The sequence below is a fragment of the Phalangium opilio genome, unplaced genomic scaffold (genome assembly GCF_054372755.1).
Source record: "Phalangium opilio isolate 3A_F unplaced genomic scaffold, DU_Popi_V2 ptg000505l_1, whole genome shotgun sequence".
In the NCBI taxonomy this organism is placed as follows: Eukaryota; Metazoa; Arthropoda; class Arachnida; order Opiliones; family Phalangiidae; genus Phalangium; species Phalangium opilio.
The window spans coordinates 3938303-3951897 of record NW_028324239.1 but is presented as its reverse complement, the minus strand read 5'-3'; the positions used below and the strand labels follow the sequence as shown (position 1 = coordinate 3951897).

The 13595-nt window shown below is 39.1% G+C and overlaps 56 pseudogenes; all 56 read left to right on the top strand.

Annotated features, from left to right (window-relative positions):
• The first annotated feature begins 18 nt into the window (after window positions 1-18).
• Window positions 19-121, top strand: LOC149591647 (5S ribosomal RNA; annotated as a pseudogene).
• Window positions 122-241: 120 nt separating this feature from the next.
• On the top strand, window positions 242-360 carry LOC149591646 (5S ribosomal RNA; annotated as a pseudogene).
• Window positions 361-495: 135 nt separating this feature from the next.
• LOC149591645 (5S ribosomal RNA) lies at window positions 496-598 on the top strand (annotated as a pseudogene).
• A 136-nt stretch (window positions 599-734) lies between these two features.
• On the top strand, window positions 735-853 carry LOC149591644 (5S ribosomal RNA; annotated as a pseudogene).
• Window positions 854-991: 138 nt separating this feature from the next.
• Window positions 992-1094, top strand: LOC149591643 (5S ribosomal RNA; annotated as a pseudogene).
• A 137-nt stretch (window positions 1095-1231) lies between these two features.
• On the top strand, window positions 1232-1334 carry LOC149591642 (5S ribosomal RNA; annotated as a pseudogene).
• Window positions 1335-1453: 119 nt separating this feature from the next.
• Window positions 1454-1556, top strand: LOC149591641 (5S ribosomal RNA; annotated as a pseudogene).
• Window positions 1557-1676: 120 nt separating this feature from the next.
• LOC149591640 (5S ribosomal RNA) lies at window positions 1677-1795 on the top strand (annotated as a pseudogene).
• Window positions 1796-1931: 136 nt separating this feature from the next.
• On the top strand, window positions 1932-2034 carry LOC149591639 (5S ribosomal RNA; annotated as a pseudogene).
• A 122-nt stretch (window positions 2035-2156) lies between these two features.
• LOC149591638 (5S ribosomal RNA) lies at window positions 2157-2275 on the top strand (annotated as a pseudogene).
• Window positions 2276-2410: 135 nt separating this feature from the next.
• On the top strand, window positions 2411-2513 carry LOC149591637 (5S ribosomal RNA; annotated as a pseudogene).
• Window positions 2514-2635: 122 nt separating this feature from the next.
• Window positions 2636-2754, top strand: LOC149591636 (5S ribosomal RNA; annotated as a pseudogene).
• Window positions 2755-2890: 136 nt separating this feature from the next.
• On the top strand, window positions 2891-2993 carry LOC149591635 (5S ribosomal RNA; annotated as a pseudogene).
• A 119-nt stretch (window positions 2994-3112) lies between these two features.
• Window positions 3113-3215, top strand: LOC149591634 (5S ribosomal RNA; annotated as a pseudogene).
• A 120-nt stretch (window positions 3216-3335) lies between these two features.
• Window positions 3336-3454, top strand: LOC149591633 (5S ribosomal RNA; annotated as a pseudogene).
• A 135-nt stretch (window positions 3455-3589) lies between these two features.
• On the top strand, window positions 3590-3692 carry LOC149591632 (5S ribosomal RNA; annotated as a pseudogene).
• A 122-nt stretch (window positions 3693-3814) lies between these two features.
• LOC149591631 (5S ribosomal RNA) lies at window positions 3815-3933 on the top strand (annotated as a pseudogene).
• Window positions 3934-4070: 137 nt separating this feature from the next.
• LOC149591630 (5S ribosomal RNA) lies at window positions 4071-4173 on the top strand (annotated as a pseudogene).
• Window positions 4174-4295: 122 nt separating this feature from the next.
• LOC149591629 (5S ribosomal RNA) lies at window positions 4296-4414 on the top strand (annotated as a pseudogene).
• Window positions 4415-4550: 136 nt separating this feature from the next.
• LOC149591628 (5S ribosomal RNA) lies at window positions 4551-4653 on the top strand (annotated as a pseudogene).
• Window positions 4654-4772: 119 nt separating this feature from the next.
• On the top strand, window positions 4773-4875 carry LOC149591627 (5S ribosomal RNA; annotated as a pseudogene).
• A 120-nt stretch (window positions 4876-4995) lies between these two features.
• Window positions 4996-5114, top strand: LOC149591626 (5S ribosomal RNA; annotated as a pseudogene).
• Window positions 5115-5248: 134 nt separating this feature from the next.
• On the top strand, window positions 5249-5351 carry LOC149591625 (5S ribosomal RNA; annotated as a pseudogene).
• Window positions 5352-5473: 122 nt separating this feature from the next.
• Window positions 5474-5592, top strand: LOC149591624 (5S ribosomal RNA; annotated as a pseudogene).
• A 137-nt stretch (window positions 5593-5729) lies between these two features.
• LOC149591623 (5S ribosomal RNA) lies at window positions 5730-5832 on the top strand (annotated as a pseudogene).
• A 137-nt stretch (window positions 5833-5969) lies between these two features.
• On the top strand, window positions 5970-6072 carry LOC149591622 (5S ribosomal RNA; annotated as a pseudogene).
• A 122-nt stretch (window positions 6073-6194) lies between these two features.
• LOC149591621 (5S ribosomal RNA) lies at window positions 6195-6313 on the top strand (annotated as a pseudogene).
• Window positions 6314-6448: 135 nt separating this feature from the next.
• LOC149591620 (5S ribosomal RNA) lies at window positions 6449-6551 on the top strand (annotated as a pseudogene).
• A 122-nt stretch (window positions 6552-6673) lies between these two features.
• Window positions 6674-6792, top strand: LOC149591619 (5S ribosomal RNA; annotated as a pseudogene).
• A 136-nt stretch (window positions 6793-6928) lies between these two features.
• LOC149591618 (5S ribosomal RNA) lies at window positions 6929-7031 on the top strand (annotated as a pseudogene).
• Window positions 7032-7150: 119 nt separating this feature from the next.
• On the top strand, window positions 7151-7253 carry LOC149591617 (5S ribosomal RNA; annotated as a pseudogene).
• A 119-nt stretch (window positions 7254-7372) lies between these two features.
• Window positions 7373-7491, top strand: LOC149591616 (5S ribosomal RNA; annotated as a pseudogene).
• Window positions 7492-7626: 135 nt separating this feature from the next.
• LOC149591615 (5S ribosomal RNA) lies at window positions 7627-7729 on the top strand (annotated as a pseudogene).
• A 122-nt stretch (window positions 7730-7851) lies between these two features.
• On the top strand, window positions 7852-7970 carry LOC149591614 (5S ribosomal RNA; annotated as a pseudogene).
• Window positions 7971-8107: 137 nt separating this feature from the next.
• Window positions 8108-8210, top strand: LOC149591613 (5S ribosomal RNA; annotated as a pseudogene).
• Window positions 8211-8330: 120 nt separating this feature from the next.
• On the top strand, window positions 8331-8449 carry LOC149591612 (5S ribosomal RNA; annotated as a pseudogene).
• Window positions 8450-8585: 136 nt separating this feature from the next.
• LOC149591611 (5S ribosomal RNA) lies at window positions 8586-8688 on the top strand (annotated as a pseudogene).
• A 342-nt stretch (window positions 8689-9030) lies between these two features.
• Window positions 9031-9149, top strand: LOC149591610 (5S ribosomal RNA; annotated as a pseudogene).
• Window positions 9150-9284: 135 nt separating this feature from the next.
• LOC149591609 (5S ribosomal RNA) lies at window positions 9285-9387 on the top strand (annotated as a pseudogene).
• Window positions 9388-9509: 122 nt separating this feature from the next.
• LOC149591608 (5S ribosomal RNA) lies at window positions 9510-9628 on the top strand (annotated as a pseudogene).
• Window positions 9629-9765: 137 nt separating this feature from the next.
• LOC149591607 (5S ribosomal RNA) lies at window positions 9766-9868 on the top strand (annotated as a pseudogene).
• A 120-nt stretch (window positions 9869-9988) lies between these two features.
• Window positions 9989-10107, top strand: LOC149591606 (5S ribosomal RNA; annotated as a pseudogene).
• A 135-nt stretch (window positions 10108-10242) lies between these two features.
• Window positions 10243-10345, top strand: LOC149591605 (5S ribosomal RNA; annotated as a pseudogene).
• Window positions 10346-10467: 122 nt separating this feature from the next.
• LOC149591604 (5S ribosomal RNA) lies at window positions 10468-10586 on the top strand (annotated as a pseudogene).
• Window positions 10587-10723: 137 nt separating this feature from the next.
• Window positions 10724-10826, top strand: LOC149591603 (5S ribosomal RNA; annotated as a pseudogene).
• Window positions 10827-10946: 120 nt separating this feature from the next.
• On the top strand, window positions 10947-11065 carry LOC149591602 (5S ribosomal RNA; annotated as a pseudogene).
• A 134-nt stretch (window positions 11066-11199) lies between these two features.
• LOC149591601 (5S ribosomal RNA) lies at window positions 11200-11302 on the top strand (annotated as a pseudogene).
• Window positions 11303-11438: 136 nt separating this feature from the next.
• LOC149591600 (5S ribosomal RNA) lies at window positions 11439-11557 on the top strand (annotated as a pseudogene).
• Window positions 11558-11694: 137 nt separating this feature from the next.
• On the top strand, window positions 11695-11797 carry LOC149591599 (5S ribosomal RNA; annotated as a pseudogene).
• Window positions 11798-11933: 136 nt separating this feature from the next.
• Window positions 11934-12036, top strand: LOC149591598 (5S ribosomal RNA; annotated as a pseudogene).
• Window positions 12037-12173: 137 nt separating this feature from the next.
• LOC149591597 (5S ribosomal RNA) lies at window positions 12174-12276 on the top strand (annotated as a pseudogene).
• A 122-nt stretch (window positions 12277-12398) lies between these two features.
• Window positions 12399-12517, top strand: LOC149591596 (5S ribosomal RNA; annotated as a pseudogene).
• A 137-nt stretch (window positions 12518-12654) lies between these two features.
• LOC149591595 (5S ribosomal RNA) lies at window positions 12655-12757 on the top strand (annotated as a pseudogene).
• A 120-nt stretch (window positions 12758-12877) lies between these two features.
• On the top strand, window positions 12878-12996 carry LOC149591594 (5S ribosomal RNA; annotated as a pseudogene).
• A 208-nt stretch (window positions 12997-13204) lies between these two features.
• On the top strand, window positions 13205-13307 carry LOC149591593 (5S ribosomal RNA; annotated as a pseudogene).
• A 136-nt stretch (window positions 13308-13443) lies between these two features.
• On the top strand, window positions 13444-13562 carry LOC149591592 (5S ribosomal RNA; annotated as a pseudogene).
• Window positions 13563-13595: the final 33 nt, after the last annotated feature.

Here is a 13595-nt window from a genome sequence, read left to right as displayed (position 1 = left end):
ATATTAACTTGCACTCTCGGCAACGGCCATATCACGCTGAAAACACCGGTTCTCGTCCGATCACCGAAGTTAAGCAGCGTCGAGCGCAGAAAGTTCTTGGGAACACTGCGTGCCGTTGGCTTTTTCCTTTTTGTTTCCTCTTTTAAATTCCACCAGATATGAAAAAAGCAAACATATCTTTTTTGTTATTGTTTTATAAAGATGAAGTTTAATTAGATTCAAATTATTAACTAGCACTCTCGGCAACAGCCATATCACGCTGACTACACCGGTTCTCGTCCGATAACCGAAGTTAAGCAGCGTCGAGCGCAGTCAGTACTTGGGAGGGAGACCACTTAGGAACACAGCGTACCGTTAGCTTTCTCAATTTTTTCCTCTTTTAAATTCCAATAGATATGAAAAAAGCAAACATATTTTCTTTTTGTTATTGTTTTAAATAGATGAAGGTTAATTTGTCTCACTTAATTTAAATTCGAATTATTAACTAGCACTCTCGGCAACGGCCATATCACGCTGAAAACACCGGTTCTCGTCCGATCACCGAAGTTAAGCAGCGTCGAGCGCAGTCAGTACATGGGAACACTGCGTGCCGTTGGCTTTTTCCTTTTTGTTTCCTCTTATAAATTCCACCAGATATGAAAAAAGCAAACATACTTCATTTTGTTATTGTTTTATAAAGATGAAGGTTAATTTGTCTCACTTACTTTAAATTCGAATTATTAACTAGCACTCTCGGAAACGGCCATATCACGCTGAAAACACCGGTTCTCGTCCGATCACCGAAGTTAATCAGCGTCGAGCGCAGTCAGTACTTGGGAGAAAGGCCACTTAGGAACACTGCTTGCCGTTAGCTTTTTCACTTTTTATTTTGTCTTTTAAATTCCAATAGATATGAAAAAAGCAAACATATTTTCTTTTTGTTATTGTTTTAAAAAGATGAAGGTTAATTTGTCTCACTTACTTTAAATTCGAATTATTAACTAGCACTCTCGGCAACGGCCATATCACGCTGAAAACACCGGTTCTCGTCCGATCACCGAAGTTAAGCAGCGTCGAGCGCAGTCAGTACTTGGGAACACTGCGTGCCGTTGGCTTTTTCCTTTTTGTTTCCTCTTTTAAATTCCACCAGATATGAAAAAAGCAAACATATCTTCATTTTATTACTGTTTTATAAAGATGAAGGTTAATTTGTCTCACTTACTTTAAATTCGAATTATTGACTAGCACTCTCGGCAACGGCCATATCACGCTGAAAACACCGGTTCTCGTCCGATCACCGAAGTTAAGCAGCGTCGAGCGCAGTCAGTTCTTGGGAACACTGCGTGCCGTTGGCTTTTTCACTTTTGTTTCCTCTTAAATTCCACCAGATATGAAAAAACAAACATATCTTCTTTTTGTTATTGTTTTATAAAGATGAAGGTTAATTAAATTCAAATTATTAACTAGCACTCTCGGCAACGGCCATATCACGCTGAAAACACCGGTTCTCGTCCGATCACCGAAGTTAAGCAGCGTGGAGCTCAGTCAGTACTTGGTAACACTGCGTGCCGTTGGCTTTTTTTTTTGTTTCCTCTTTTAATTTCCACCAGATATGAAAAAAGCAAGCATATCTTCTTTTTGTTATTGTTTTATAAAGATGAAGGTTAATTAAATTCAAATTATTAACTAGCACTGTCGGCAACGGCCACATCACGCTGAATACACCGGTTCTCGTCCGATCACCGAAGTTAAGCAGCGTCGAGCGCAGTCAGTACTTGGGAGGGAGACCACTTAGGAACAGTGCGTCCCGTTGGCTTTTTCACCTTTTTTCCTCTTTTAAATTCCAATAGATATGAAAAACGCAAACATATTTTCTTTTTTTTTTTGTTTTAAAAAGATGAAGGTTAATTTGTCTCACTTAATTTAAATTCGAATTATTAACTAACGCTCTCGGCAACGGCCATATCACGCTGAAAACACCGGTTCTCGTCCGATCACCGAAGTTAAGCAGCGTCGAGCGCAGTCAGTACTTTTGAACACTGCGTGCCGTTGGCTTTTTCCTTTTTGTTTCCTCTTTTAAATTCCACCAGATATGAAAAAAGCAAACATATCATCTTTTTGTTATTGTTTTATAAAGATGAAGGTTAATTAGATTCAAATTATCAACTAGCACTCTCGGCAACAGCCATATCACGCTGACTACACCGGTTCTCGTCCGATAACCGAAGTTAAGCAGCGTCGAGCACAGTCAGTACTTGGGAGGGAGACCACTTAGGAACACAGCGTACCGTTAGCTTTCTCAATTTTTTCCTCTTTTAAATTCCACCAGATATGAAAAAAGCAAACATATCTTCTTTTTGATATTGTTTTATAAAGATGAAGGTTAATTTGTCTCACTTAATTTAAATTCGAAATATTAACTAGCACTCTCGGCAACGGCCATATCACGCTGAAAACACCGGTTCTCGTCCGATCACCGAAGTTAAGCAGCGTCGAGCGCAGTCAGTACTTGGGAACACTGCGTGCCGTTGGCTTTTTCCTTTTTGTTTCCTCTTTTAAATTCCACCAGATATGCAAAAAGCAAACATATCATCTTTTTGTTATTGTTTTATAAAGATGAAGGTTAATTAGATTCAAATTATTAACTAGCACTCTCGGCAACAGCCATATCACGCTGACTACACCGGTTCTCGTCCGATAACCGAAGTTAAGCAGCGTCGAGCGCAGTCAGTACTTGGGAGGGAGACCACTTAGGAACACTGCGTACCGTTAGCTTTCTCAATTTTTTTCCTTTTTTAAATTCCAATAGATATGAAAAAAGCAAACATATTTTCTTTTTGTTATTGTTTTAAATAGATGAAGGTTAATTTGTCTCACTTAATTTAAATTCGAATTATTAACTAGCACTCTCGGCAACGGCCATATCACGCTGAAAACACCGGTTCTCGTCCGATCACCGAAGTTAAGCAGCGTCGAGCGCAGTCAGTTCTTGGGAACACTGCGTGCCGTTGGCTTTTTCACTTTTGTTTCCTCTTAAATTCCACCAGATATGAAAAAACAAACATATCTTCTTTTTGTTATTGTTTTATAAAGATGAAGGTTAATTAAATTCAAATTATTAACTAGCACTCTCGGCAACGGCCATATCACGCTGAAAACACCGGTTCTCGTCCGATCACCGAAGTTAAGCAGCGTGGAGCTCAGTCAGTACTTGGTAACACTGCGTGCCGTTGGCTTTTTTTTTTGTTTCCTCTTTTAATTTCCACCAGATATGAAAAAAGCAAGCATATCTTCTTTTTGTTATTGTTTTATAAAGATGAAGGTTAATTAAATTCAAATTATTAACTATCACTGTCGGTAACGGCCACATCACGCTGAATACACCGGTTCTCGTCCGATCACCGAAGTTAAGCAGCGTCGAGCACAGTCAGTACTTGGGAGGGAGACCACATAGGAACAGTGCGTCCCGTTGGCTTTTTCACCTTTTTTCCTCTTTTAAATTCCAATAGATATGAAAAACGCAAACATATTTTCTTTTTTTTTTGTTTTAAAAAGATGAAGGTTAATTTGTCTCACTTAATTTAAATTCGAATTATTAACTAACGCTCTCGGCAACGGCCATATCACGCTGAAAACACCGGTTCTCGTCCGATCACCGAAGTTAAGCAGCGTCGAGCGCAGTCAGTACTTTTGAACACTGCGTGCCGTTGGCTTTTCCCTTTTTGTTTCCTCTTTTAAATTCCACCAGATATGAAAAAAGCAAACATATCTTCTTTTTGTAGTTGTTTTATAAGGATGAAGGTTAATTAAATTCAAATTATTAACTAGAACTGTCGGCAACGGCCATATCACGCTGAATACACCGGTTCTCGTCCGATCACGGAAGTTAAGCAAGGTCGAGCGCAGTCAGTACTTGGGAGGGAGACCACTTAGGAACAAGGCGTGTCGTTGGCTTTTTCACTTTTAATTCCTCTTTTAAATTCCACCAGATATGAAAAAAGCAAACATATCTTCTTTTTGATATTGTTTTATAAAGATGAAGGTTAATTTTTCTCACTTAATTTAAATTCGAAATATTAACTAGCACTCTCGGCAACGGCCATATCACGCTGAAAACACCGGTTCTCGTCCGATCACCGAAGTTAAGCAGCGTCGAGCGCAGTCAGTACTTGGGAACACTGCGTGCCGTTGGCTTTTTCCTTTTTGTTTCCTCTTTTAAATTCCACCAGATATGCAAAAAGCAAACATATCATCTTTTTGTTATTGTTTTATAAAGATGAAGGTTAATTAGATTCAAATTATTAACTAGCACTCTCGGCAACAGCCATATCACGCTGACTACACCGGTTCTCGTCCGATAACCGAAGTTAAGCAGCGTCGAGCGCAGTCAGTACTTGGGAGGGAGACCACTTAGGAACACTGCGTACCGTTAGCTTTCTCAATTTTTTTCCTTTTTTAAATTCCAATAGATATGAAAAAAGCAAACATATTTTCTTTTTGTTATTGTTTTAAATAGATGAAGGTTAATTTGTCTCACTTAATTTAAATTCGAATTATTAACTAGCACTCTCGGCAACGGCCATATCACGCTGAAAACACCGGTTCTCGTCCGATCACCGAAGTTAAGCAGCGTCGAGCGCAGTCAGTTCTTGGGAACACTGCGTGCCGTTGGCTTTTTCACTTTTGTTTCCTCTTAAATTCCACCAGATATGAAAAAACAAACATATCTTCTTTTTGTTATTGTTTTATAAAGATGAAGGTTAATTAAATTCAAATTATTAACTAGCACTCTCGGCAACGGCCATATCACGCTGAAAACACCGGTTCTCGTCCGATCACCGAAGTTAAGCAGCGTGGAGCTCAGTCAGTACTTGGTAACACTGCGTGCCGTTGGCTTTTTTTTTTGTTTCCTCTTTTAATTTCCACCAGATATGAAAAAAGCAAGCATATCTTCTTTTTGTTATTGTTTTATAAAGATGAAGGTTAATTAAATTCAAATTATTAACTAGCACTGTCGGCAACGGCCACATCACGCTGAATACACCGGTTCTCGTCCGATCACCGAAGTTAAGCAGCGTCGAGCGCAGTCAGTACTTGGGAGGGAGACCACTTAGGAACAGTGCGTCCCGTTGGCTTTTTCACCTTTTTTCCTCTTTTAAATTCCAATAGATATGAAAAACGCAAACATATTTTCTTTTTTTTTGTTTTAAAAAGATGAAGGTTAATTTGTCTCACTTAATTTAAATTCGAATTATTAACTAACGCTCTCGGCAACGGCCATATCACGCTGAAAACACCGGTTCTCGTCCGATCACCGAAGTTAAGCAGCGTCGAGCGCAGTCAGTACTTTTGAACACTGCGTGCCGTTGGCTTTTCCCTTTTTGTTTCCTCTTTTAAATTCCACCAGATATGAAAAAAGCAAACATATCTTCTTTTTGTAGTTGTTTTATAAGGATGAAGGTTAATTAAATTCAAATTATTAACTAGAACTGTCGGCAACGGCCATATCACGCTGAATACACCGGTTCTCGTCCGATCACGGAAGTTAAGCAAGTTCGAGCGCAGTCAGTACTTGGGAGGGAGACCACTTAGGAACAAGGCGTGTCGTTGGCTTTTTCACTTTTTATTCCTCTTTTAAATTCCACCAGATATGAAAAAAGCAAACATATCTTCTTTTTGATATTGTTTTATAAAGATGAAGGTTAATTTGTCTCACTTAATTTAAATTCGAAATATTAACTAGCACTCTCGGCAACGGCCATATCACGCTGAAAACACCGGTTCTCGTCCGATCACCGAAGTTAAGCAGCGTCGAGCGCAGTCAGTACTTGGGAACACTGCGTGCCGTTGGCTTTTTCCTTTTTGTTTCCTCTTTTAAATTCCACCAGATATGAAAAAAGCAAACATATCTTCATTTTATTACTGTTTTATAAAGATGAAGGTTAATTTGTCTCACTTACTTTAAATTCGAATTATTGACTAGCACTCTCGGCAACGGCCATATCACGCTGAAAACACCGGTTCTCGTCCGATCACCGAAGTTAAGCTGCGTCGAGCGCAGTCAGTACTTGGGAACACTGCGTGCCGTTGGCTTTTTCCTTTTTGTTTCCTCTTTTAAATTCCACCAGATATGAAAAAAGCAAACATATCATCTTTTTGTTATTGTTTTATAAAGATGAAGGTTAATTAGATTCAAATTATTAACTAGCACTCTCGGCAACAGCCATATCACGCTGACTACACCGGTTCTCGTCCGATAACCGAAGTTAAGCAGCGTCGAGCACAGTCAGTACTTGGGAGGGAGACCACTTAGGAACACAGCGTACCGTTAGCTTTCTCAATTTTTTCCTCTTTTAAATTCCACCAGATATGAAAAAAGCAAACATATCTTCTTTTTGATATTGTTTTATAAAGATGAAGGTTAATTTGTCTCACTTAATTTAAATTCGAAATATTAACTAGCACTCTCGGCAACGGCCATATCACGCTGAAAACACCGGTTCTCGTCCGATCACCGAAGTTAAGCAGCGTCGAGCGCAGTCAGTACTTGGAAACACTGCGTGCCGTTGGCTTTTTCCTTTTTGTTTCCTCTTTTAAATTCCACCAGATATGAAAAAAGCAAACATATCATCTTTTTGTTATTGTTTTATAAAGATGAAGGTTAATTAGATTCAAATTATTAACTAGCACTCTCGGCAACAGCCATATCACGCTGACTACACCGGTTCTCGTCCGATAACCGAAGTTAAGCAGCGTCGAGCGCAGTCAGTACTTGGGAGGGAGACCACTTAGGAACACTGCGTACCGTTAGCTTTCTCAATTTTTTTCCTTTTTTTAATTCCAATAGATATGAAAAAAGCAAACATATTTTCTTTTTGTTATTGTTTTAAATAGATGAAGGTTAATTTGTCTCACTTAATTTAAATTCGAATTATTAACTAGCACTCTCGGCAACGGCCATATCACGCTGAAAACACCGGTTCTCGTCCGATCACCGAAGTTAAGCAGCGTCGAGCGCAGTCAGTTCTTGGGAACACTGCGTGCCGTTGGCTTTTTCACTTTTGTTTCCTCTTAAATTCCACCAGATATGAAAAAACAAACATATCTTCTTTTTGTTATTGTTTTATAAAGATGAAGGTTAATTAAATTCAAATTATTAACTAGCACTCTCGGCAACGGCCATATCACGCTGAAAACACCGGTTCTCGTCCGATCACCGAAGTTAAGCAGCGTGGAGCTCAGTCAGTACTTGGTAACACTGCGTGCCGTTGGCTTTTTTTTTGTTTCCTCTTTTAATTTCCACCAGATATGAAAAAAGCAAGCATATCTTCTTTTTGTTATTGTTTTATAAAGATGAAGGTTAATTAAATTCAAATTATTAACTAGCACTGTCGGCAACGGCCACATCACGCTGAATACACCGGTTCTCGTCCGATCACCGAAGTTAAGCAGCGTCGAGCGCAGTCAGTACTTGGGAGGGAGACCACTTAGGAACAGTGCGTCCCGTTGGCTTTTTCACCTTTTTTCCTCTTTTAAATTCCAATAGATATGAAAAACGCAAACATATTTTCTTTTTTTTTTGTTTAAAAAAGATGAAGGTTAATTTGTCTCACTTAATTTAAATTCGAATTATTAACTAACGCTCTCGGCAACGGCCATATCACGCTGAAAACACCGGTTCTCGTCCGATCACCGAAGTTAAGCAGCGTCGAGCGCAGTCAGTACTTTTGAACACTGCGTGCCGTTGGCTTTTCCCTTTTTGTTTCCTCTTTTAAATTCCACCAGATATGAAAAAAGCAAACATATCTTCTTTTTGTAGTTGTTTTATAAGGATGAAGGTTAATTAAATTCAAATTATTAACTAGAACTGTCGGCAACGGCCATATCACGCTGAATACACCGGTTCTCGTCCGATCACGGAAGTTAAGCAAGGTCGAGCGCAGTCAGTACTTGGGAGGGAGACCACTTAGGAACAAGGCGTGTCGTTGGCTTTTTCACTTTCTATTCCTCTTTTAAATTCCACCAGATATGAAAAAAGCAAACATATCTTCTTTTTGATATTGTTTTATAAAGATGAAGGTTAATTTGTCTCACTTAATTTAAATTCGAAATATTAACTAGCACTCTCGGCAACGGCCCTATCACGCTGAAAACACCGGTTCTCGTCCGATCACCGAAGTTAAGCAGCGTCGAGCGCAGTCAGTACTTGGGAACACTGCGTGCCGTTGGCTTTTTCCTTTTTGTTTCCTCTTTTAAATTCCACCAGATATGAAAAAAGCAAACATATCTTTTTTGTTATTGTTTTATAAAGATGAAGTTTAATTAGATTCAAATTATTAACTAGCACTCTCGGCAACAGCCATATCACGCTGACTACACCGGTTCTCGTCCGATAACCGAAGTTAAGCAGCGTCGAGCGCAGTCAGTACTTGGGAGGGAGACCACTTAGGAACACTGCGTACCGTTAGCTTTCTCAATTTTTTTCCTTTTTTAAATTCCAATAGATATGAAAAAAGCAAACATATTTTCTTTTTGTTATTGTTTTAAATAGATGAAGGTTAATTTGTCTCACTTAATTTAAATTCGAATTATTAACTAGCACTCTCGGCAACGGCCATATCACGCTGAAAACACCGGTTCTCGTCCGATCACCGAAGTTAAGCAGCGTCGAGCGCAGTCAGTTCTTGGGAACACTGCGTGCCGTTGGCTTTTTCACTTTTGTTTCCTCTTAAATTCCACCAGATATGAAAAAACAAACATATCTTCTTTTTGTTATTGTTTTATAAAGATGAAGGTTAATTAAATTCAAATTATTAACTAGCACTCTCGGCTACGGCCATATCACGCTGAAAACACCGGTTCTCGTCCGATCACCGAAGTTAAGCAGCGTGGAGCTCAGTCAGTACTTGGTAACACTGCGTGCCGTTGGCTTTTTTTTTTGTTTCCTCTTTTAATTTCCACCAGATATGAAAAAAGCAAGCATATCTTCTTTTTGTTATTGTTTTATAAAGATGAAGGTTAATTAAATTCAAATTATTAACTAGCACTGTCGGCAACGGCCACATCACGCTGAATACACCGGTTCTCGTCCGATCGCCGAAGTTAAGCAGCGTCGAGCGCAGTCAGTACTTGGGAGGGAGACCACTTAGGAACAGTGCGTCCCGTTGGCTTTTTCACCTTTTTTCCTCTTTTAAATTCCAATAGATATGAAAAACGCAAACATATTTTCTTTTTTTTTTGTTTTAAAAAGATGAAGGTTAATTTGTCTCACTTAATTTAAATTCGAATTATTAACTAACGCTCTCGGCAACGGCCATATCACGCTGAAAACACCGGTTCTCGTCCGATCACCGAAGTTAAGCAGCGTCGAGCGCAGTCAGTACTTTTGAACACTGCGTGCCGTTGTCTTTTCCCTTTTTGTTTCCTCTTTTAAATTCCACCAGATATGAAAAAAGCAAACATATCTTCTTTTTGTAGTTGTTTTATAAGGATGAAGGTTAATTAAATTCAAATTACTAACTAGAACTGTCGGCAACGGCCATATCACGCTGAATACACCGGTTCTCGTCCGATCACGGAAGTTAAGCAAGGTCGAGCGCAGTCAGTACTTGGGAGGGAGACCACTTAGGAACAAGGCGTGTCGTTGGCTTTTTCACTTTTTATTCCTCTTTTAAATTCCACCAGATATGAAAAAAGCAAACATATCTTCTTTTTGATATTGTTTTATAAAGATGAAGGTTAATTTGTCTCACTTAATTTAAATTCGAAATATTAACTAGCACTCTCGGCAACGGCCATATCACGCTGAAAACACCGGTTCTCGTCCGATCACCGAAGTTAAGCAGCGTCGAGCGCAGTCAGTACTTGGGAACACTGCGTGCCGTTGGCTTTTTCCTTTTTGTTTCCTCTTTTAAATTCCACCAGATATGAAAAAAGCAAACATATCTTTTTTGTTATTGTTTTATAAAGATGAAGTTTAATTAGATTCAAATTATTAACTAGCACTCTCGGCAACAGCCATATCACGCTGACTACACCGGTTCTCGTCCGATAACCGAAGTTAAGCAGCGTCGAGCGCAGACAGTACTTGGGAGGGAGACCACTTAGGAACACAGCGTACCGTTAGCTTTCTCAATTTTTTCCTCTTTTAAATTCCAATAGATATGAAAAAAGCAAACATATTTTCTTTTTATTATTGTTTTAAATAGATGAAGGTTAATTTGTCTCACTTAATTTAAATTCGAATTATTAACTAACGCTCTCGGCAACGGCCATATCACGCTGAAAACACCGGTTCTCGTCCGATCACCGAAGTTAAGCAGCGTCGAGCGCAGTCAGTACTTTTGAACACTGCGTGCCGTTGGCTTTTCCCTTTTTGTTTCCTCTTTTAAATTCCACCAGATATGAAAAAAGCAAACATATCTTCTTTTTGTAGTTGTTTTATAAGGATGAAGGTTAATTAAATTCAAATTATTAACTAGAACTGTCGGCAACGGCCATATCACGCTGAATACACCGGTTCTCGTCCGATCACGGAAGTTAAGCAAGGTCGAGCGCAGTCAGTACTTGGGAGAGAGACCACTTAGGAACAAGGCGTGTCGTTGGCTTTTTCACTTTTTATTCCTCTTTTAAATTCCACCAGATATGAAAAAAGCAAACATATCTTCTTTTTGATATTGTTTTATAAAGATGAAGGTTAATTTGTCTCACTTAATTTAAATTCGAAATATTAACTAGCACTCTCGGCAACGGCCATATCACGCTGAAAACACCGGTTCTCGTCCGATCACCGAAGTTAAGCAGCGTCGAGCGCAGTCAGTACTTGGGAACACTGCGTGCCGTTGGCTTTTTCCTTTTTGTTTCCTCTTTTAAATTCCACCAGATATGAAAAAAGCAAACATATCTTTTTTGTTATTGTTTTATAAAGATGAAGTTTAATTAGATTCAAATTATTAACTAGCACTCTCGGCAACAGCCATATCACGCTGACTACACCGGTTCTCGTCCGATAACCGAAGTTAAGCAGCGTCGAGCGCAGACAGTACTTGGGAGGGAGACCACTTAGGAACACAGCGTACCGTTAGCTTTCTCAATTTTTTCTCTTTTAAATTCCAATAGATATGAAATAAGCAAACATATTTTCTTTTTATTATTGTTTTAAATAGATGAAGGTTAATTTGTCTCACTTAATTTAAATTCGAATTATTAACTAGCACTCTCGTCAACGGCCATATCACGCTGAAAACACCGGTTCTCGTCCGATCACCGAAGTTAAGCAGCGTCGAGCGCAGTCAGTACATGGGAACACTGCGTGCCGTTGGCTTTTTCCTTTTTGTTTCCTCTTATAAATTCCACCAGATATGAAAAAAGCAAACATACTTCATTTTGTTATTGTTTTATAAAGATGAAGGTTAATTTGTCTCACTTACTTTAAATTCGAATTATTAACTAGCACTCTCGGCAACGGCCATATCACGCTGAAAACACCGGTTCTCGTCCGATCACCGAAGTTAATCAGCGTCGAGCGCAGTCAGTACTTGGGAGAAAGGCCACTTAGGAACACTGCTTGCCGTTAGCTTTTTCACTTTTTTTTTTGTCTTTTAAATTCCAATAGATATGAAAAAAGCAAACATACTTCATTTTGTTATTGTTTTATAAAGATGAAGGTTAATTTGTCTCACTTGCTTTAAATTCGAATTATTAACTAGCACTCTCGGCAACGGCCATATCACGCTGAAAACACCGGTTCTCGTCCGATCACCGAAGTTAAGCAGCGTCGAGCGCAGTCAGTACATGGGAACACTGCGTGCCGTTGGCTTTTTCCTTTTTGTTTCCTCTTATAAATTCCACCAGATATGAAAAAAGTAAACATACTTCATTTTGTTATTGTTTTAAAAAGATGAAGGTTAATTTGTCTCACTTACTTTAAATTCGAATTATTAACTAGCACTCTCGGCAACGGCCATATCACGCTGAAAACACCGGTTCTCGTCCGATCACCGAAGTTAAGCAGCGTCGAGCGCAGTCAGTACTTGGGAACACTGCGTGCCGTTGGCTTTTTCCTTTTTGTTTCCTCTTTTAAATTCCACCAGATATGAAAAAAGCAAACATATCTTCATTTTATTATTGTTTTATAAAGATGAAGGTTAATTTGTCTCACTTACTTTAAATTCGAATTATTGACTAGCACTCTCGGCAACGGCCATATCACGCTGAAAACACCGGTTCTCGTCCGATCACCGAAGTTAAGCAGCGTCGAGCGCAGTCAGTACTTTTGAACACTGCGTGCCGTTGGCTTTTCCCTTTTTGTTTCCTCTTTTAAATTCCACCAGATATGAAAAAAGCAAACATATCTTCTTTTTGTAGTTGTTTTATAAGGATGAAGGTTAATTAAATTCAAATTATTAACTAGAACTGTCGGCAACGGCCATATCACGCTGAATACACCGGTTCTCGTCCGATCACGGAAGTTAAGCAAGGTCGAGCGCAGTCAGTACTTGGGAGAGAGACCACTTAGGAACAAGGCGTGTCGTTGGCTTTTTCACTTTTTATTCCTCTTTTAAATTCCACCAGATATGAAAAAAGCAAACATATCTTCTTTTTGATATTGTTTTATAAAGATGAAGGTTAATTTGTCTCACTTAATTTAAATTCGAAATATTAACTAGCACTCTCGGCAACGGCCATATCACGCTGAAAACACCGGTTCTCGTCCGATCACCGAAGTTAAGCAGCGTCGAGCGCAGTCAGTACTTGGGAACACTGCGTGCCGTTGGCTTTTTCCTTTTTGTTTCCTCTTTTAAATTCCACCAGATATGAAAAAAGCAAACATATCTTTTTTGTTATTGTTTTATAAAGATGAAGTTTAATTAGATTCAAATTATTAACTAGCACTCTCGGCAACAGCCATATCACGCTGACTACACCGGTTCTCGTCCGATAACCGAAGTTAAGCAGCGTCGAGCGCAGACAGTACTTGGGAGGGAGACCACTTAGGAACACAGCGTACCGTTAGCTTTCTCAATTTTTTCTCTTTTAAATTCCAATAGATATGAAAAAAGCAAACATATTTTCTTTTTATTATTGTTTTAAATAGATGAAGGTTAATTTGTCTCACTTAATTTAAATTCGAATTCTAGAGGGCCGGTAGGCCCTTCTAGATAAGAACCCACACTCTCCCGTAATGTTAAAGAAATAATTCACAGATTTATTAACTAGCACTCTCGTCAACGGCCATATCACGCTGAAAACACCGGTTCTCGTCCGAACACCGAAGTTAAGCAGCGTCGAGCGCAGTCAGTACATGGGAACACTGCGTGCCGTTGGCTTTTTCCTTTTTGTTTCCTCTTATAAATTCCACCAGATATGAAAAAAGCAAACATACTTCATTTTGTTATTGTTTTATAAAGATGAAGGTTAATTTGTCTCACTTACTTTAAATTCGAATTATTAACTAGCACTCTCGGCAACGGCCATATCACGCTGAAAACACCGGTTCTCGTCCGATCACCGAAGTTAATCAACGTCGAGCGCAGTCAGTACTTGGGAGAAAGGCCACTTAGGAACACTGCTTGCCGTTAGCTTTTTCACTTTTTTTTTTGTCTTTTAAATTCCAA